The sequence below is a fragment of the Nanorana parkeri genome, unplaced genomic scaffold, assembly GCF_000935625.1.
Source record: "Nanorana parkeri isolate BGI_ZX_2015 unplaced genomic scaffold, ASM93562v1 scaffold1393, whole genome shotgun sequence".
Lineage (NCBI taxonomy): Eukaryota > Metazoa > Chordata > Amphibia > Anura > Dicroglossidae > Nanorana > Nanorana parkeri.
Window position 1 is genome coordinate 30477 of NW_017307661.1, and position 5101 is coordinate 35577.

Genomic DNA, 5101 nt, shown 5'->3' on the forward strand with positions numbered 1-5101 from the left:
TGCTAAATGCGTTCAATTGCTCACACACACACAAAAAGAGAAAAAAAACATGGGCTAAACATACATGCCATCCCGGAAGTCAGCTTAGATTCCTGCGCGTAACACACGGCGCACCAATAGGAAATATCCTGGTGACATCATATGTGTGCGCCCCGTCTTCTGTGAGAACATAGTAGGTGGAGCTGTATTCGGTTGATTATCCTCTGGGACGGAAGAAACGAGGTAGGATTATTGGTTCATGAGATGTGAAGAAAATGATTGTTTAGTTCCAAGTTTGTAATGTATACACCTCGGGAGTTTTAGAAGCCGAGTGAGGATGCTTAGCCGGTAGAGGCTAGAATTAATGGTTTGGAGGTGGTCTTCCCTGCTTGCAAGCCCTAAATGTGATCCTTATAATACTGCAACCATCCTGGCCCAGAATCCTGTATCATTGGAAAGCTCTCCGACAGCCCACAACTTTAGTGACTTGTGATAGCACAGCATTTCAGATTACTTTAAAAATGCTGCTGAAGTTTTTATGACTTGCTTTCAAAGGGTCGGACAAATGATGCAGTGTTTTGAGGACGCCCTAAACGGCATGATGGGATGATTGGCTGCAATGCTTAGCACAATCACTAGGTGTCGGTATACTTTTTGCACCCTTACATGGAAATCAAAATGTTGTCACGTAAAATATGTTGTTCTTTTCTGTAGTGCTTGATACTAAGTTGCAAACAATAGGTGAACATGTTTAAATGAGAACTATGAGGTGTGTGATTTTTCACTCAACCTCATAGTTCGAGCAATGAAACTGTCACACGTCGGCTGAATAGATTGGGACGTGAGCGAACACATACCATTGCTTGCTCACTTCTTTCTCATCTCCCTGCAAAGAGCTGTGGCTGACTTGCGATCTGCACTTCAATAGCTTATTTCTAGTGTAAAGGTGACACTGGGGGTCTTTTGGACCCCCAGCATCACCTTTTAAAGAGTACCTGTCACCTCCATCTGCTATCACATGGGGGGGCTTGTAAGCACCCCTATGTGATAGCAGTCATAGTAAAGTAAAAATAACAGTTTTTTAAAAATTAAATATAATAATAAAAAAATAAAGGCCCCCGCGAGCACGCGCGTTGCCACGTAAACACGCGTCGGGTGTGCCTACGTATGAAAACGACGAACACGCTACACATGTTGGGTATCGCCGCGCACGCTGGAGTGAGAGCAATAATTCTAGGCCCCAATAATTCTATCTCTAAATAGATGACCTGTGGGGGCTTTTAAAGCGTCTTCTATGGACTTTTTGGGGTACTGCAGTTTTTGCCGTTTCACGGACGCACGCAATTTGTAAACTGGGCATGTTGGGTATCGTTTTACTCGTTGTAACCTCATCTTTTATATTTCATTTAAAAAATGGGTATTTTATTGTGTTCTGGGGCATTTGAATTAAATTTGTCACTAAATTTTCGGGTTTAATAAGGAGTTGCGCTACATAAAAAAATTTGCAACTACCACCATTTTATTCTATAGGGTCTTGGCATTCAGAAAATATATAATGTTTGGGGGTTTTAAGTAATTTTCAGGCCTAAAATGTGGAATATAACATGGGTGCAAAAAATGGGAAAAAGGCCTCAGTCATGAAGGGGTTAAAGGCGAGTGATTTCCACTCATCCTCATAGTTAGAGCCAACCTGTTACAAAGAAGCTGCCGCAGGTTAGCTCTATTGATCGGGAAGTGAGCGAACACATACCGTTGCTTGCTCACTTTCAGATAATCTCCTTGTAGAGAGCGGTGACTACCAGTCACCGCTCCCTTCTCCGATCCTTCAGCGCTGAGTGGAGGAATGGACGGGGGAGGGGGTGGGCACAGCTGGTTCTGCCTTTAGATTGGTAGAGCCAGCTGTCACTCGCGCAGCTGGGTGGACCCAGACAGTATTGTCGGGATCCGTCCCAGCTGCGGAGCTCTCAGTATATCGGGGGGAATCGCCGCTATATACTGAGCTTTGGTATATGTCAGGGATAGGCAACCTTGGCTCTCCAGCTATGGTGCAACTATAAATCCCATCATGCTTCTGCCTCTGGGAGTCATGCCTGTGGCTTGCAATGCCTTATGGGAATTGTAGCTTCATCACAGCTGAAGAGTCAAGGTTGCCTACCCCTGGTATATGTCTTCGCATGACCCTAAAGCAGGGATAGCCAAACTCTGGCCCTCCAGCTGTGGTGCATTGCGCTGTATAATGTATTATTCCTTGATTTGTAGTCCTCTATACAGCACAATGCAGAATACCACCAGCTATAGAGGAGTACAAAAATCAATCAGAAACAGGTTAATTATTTTTCTACATGGTGTTTATGGCTGACATATCATGGTTACACATGCCAAAGAACATATCTGACCACTTTCTCATAGAAATATGGTTTGCGACCGCTCCCTTCTATTGAACAGCTGTGTTTGGATCAACAGGCCCCACTTGGTCTACTCACTATGATTTATAAATGGCTCCATCCATCAGAACTGGAGCGCCTCTTCCTATTGTGTTTTTTTTTAATAAATTCTTTGTTTAAATTTTGTAACTTACATATCAGGGTTACAGATGTTAAGGAACATATTTAACCTGTTTCTGATAAGAATATGGTTTTAAATAATATTGTAAATGTGGATTAAGGGTGGCATATCATGGCTACACATCCAGTGGCGTAACAATAGCCATAGCGACCCAGGCGGCCGCTATGGGGCCCGGCCAGGACACCCCCCTGATGACGTGCGGGCCGCCTGGGTCGCTATGGGTTCGAACGCACCGCTGTTCAGATCACATGTATTATACACCGTGTGTATAATACATGTCGAGCAAGTTCGGGGGTCTGCAGAGGAAGAGTGGGCGGTTAAGCTATACATGGTAGAGTAGTAGTCGTTGAAGGCAGTGGCGATGTCAGAGGGCAAGGTGGACTTGGTATCGGAAGGTCGGACGATGGAGGGGATATAATTCCAGACATGTCGCTTACGTAGAGCTCTTGCCAGATATTTGCCACATTGATTGCCATACTCGTAAAAAGATGGTCTACATTTAGTCAGAATGCAAAGCTGTTCACATAGAGAGCACAACTGAGCTTCAATAGTCTTGTCAATGGTAGTTTTATGGCGAGACTTGAGGAGTCGTACCTGAGTCAGGAGGTCGTTAATACGGGCAAGTCTTTGCTTTTGAGCTTGGCACCATGGGTAATAAGGGATACACGGATTGTGGCTTTATGGGCTTCGCAGATCGTGTAGGGTGATATATCGGGTGAAGTGTTCTCGTTAAAAGAGAAACGAAGATCACGTTCAAGGGAAGCGATAATGTCAGGGTTGAGAAGTAGGGACTCCTACAGTTTCCACTGCAAGGACCGGGAGAAGGGCTATCTAAGAAAAAGGTGAAAAGGATGGGGGCGTGGTCCAATGTCGGTAGATATGACTCGGGAGTTGGTTGTGGTGTACAAACAAGTTTGAGTGTAGCATTGGTTAAGGTGGGAGAATAAAGTGTAGTCTTATGTAGAGGGGTGTTGAAATACGCCAGGCATTCACCAGTTGGTGGGCAAAAAGACATGTTTTAATACGTTTTAGCGTGTTAAAAGGGAGATGAGGAGGACACAGGGTTCCAACACAAAGTTAAAGTCGTTTAACAATTGTCGGCGCATTAGATTGTGAGAGCAGTGTTTCATACCCCAGTAACCTGACATAATACCAAGATGATAAGATCATTAAGTCCAAACCAAGTATGCAAAACCTGGGGGGCTGTTAAGAAACATAGTTGCTCCCACAAATGAACTTAGTAAAAATTACAAAATTTATTTATTGTAGCAATAGATTAAAACCATAAGTTGTGTTAAAATAGACTCAGAGTTCATACAACAAAGTAAAACATGGTCCAGATACAATACAGTAAGATGTTGCAGTGGTCTGGTTGATCACATGAAGATTAACACATGGTGTTGTTCTCTAGGTGCCTCAACATGTTTCACCACATATTGGCTTCCTCAGGAGGACTTCAGTCCTAGAAGACTATTTAATATACAAAAAATCAATAACCACTGTGGTGGAATAAGTTCAATCATACAGTATATGAAAACTGATAAGACAACAAACAAAAACACAAAATAAGGTAAAAATAAAAGACCTGCAACTTGTCACGGACCAGCCAACGAGAGACAAACCAATTGGCCGCAAAGGCCAGGAGCTCAAACCCCTACACACCAGAGGGGTGGAGGCAAGCAGGCAGCAAAGAGGGGAGAAAACAAAGAAAGGAAATAGGAACAGACCGTGTTCCAAATCTCCAGTGGTACAACACACTAAAAAAATTAAAACATTTATATGCGTGTATAGCTGAGGGCTATGGGCATAGATGAGGTGGTGTGTACGTGGATAGAGAACTGGCTACGGGAACGTGTCCAGAGAGTATCTGTAAATGGCACCTTTTCGGACAGGGCTAGTGTAATGAGCGGTGTGCCTCAAGAATCTGTGCTGGGTCCGATACTGTTCAACCTATTCATTAATGACAACCGGGAAGCTGCTCATCGGGCTCCACAGTCTGCTCGTCACAGACGAGTGGATTTTTCGAGCCCTGACTATATTATAATGTGAGGTGGTATTATTAAATAAGTACTATGAAAACTAAATAATTAATAATTAAAAATGTAAATACATTTATTTTATCCGATTTAATAAAAAAAATAACCGGCCAACTAATTGATTATGAAAATAATCGTTGGTTGTAGCCCTAGTGTTAACCATCCAAACTGTATAGCCATCTTTAAGGTTGATTTACTTTTTTTTTTTCTCTTGATGGGTGGAGACGTGGGAAATCCTCAGGCGCTATCCATTAACTACCTCCAGGCCGGGCGTAGTAAAAAAAAACGGCCGGCCGGGAGCTCTCTAGATCTGAGCGGGCGTCCGCTCAGACAAGCCCCCTCGCGCGCGCCCGGGAAATGCCCGATATTTAAAAACAGGCAGCGATGCCTGTGAACATACAAGCGATCAGCTTCATCAGCTGATGGTGCAGATCTGTGCTTCATCAGCTTCTTTTGGGGGGTCCTAGGTGACATTAGGGGTCTTGGAGACCATTGATGTCTCCATAAAGAGGACCTGTCAC

The 5101-nt window shown here is 43.7% G+C and overlaps 1 protein-coding gene across 1 annotated transcript in view; it reads left to right on the forward strand.

Moving 5' to 3' along the window:
- Window positions 1-208: 208 nt before the first annotated feature.
- Window positions 209-5101, forward strand: part of PRPF31 (pre-mRNA processing factor 31) — a 74028-nt gene continuing 69135 nt past the window's right edge. The window contains exon 1 of the mRNA XM_018569774.1: window positions 209-222. The gene's annotated coding sequence lies outside the window, so the exon portion shown is untranslated. The remainder of the gene's footprint in view (window positions 223-5101) is intronic.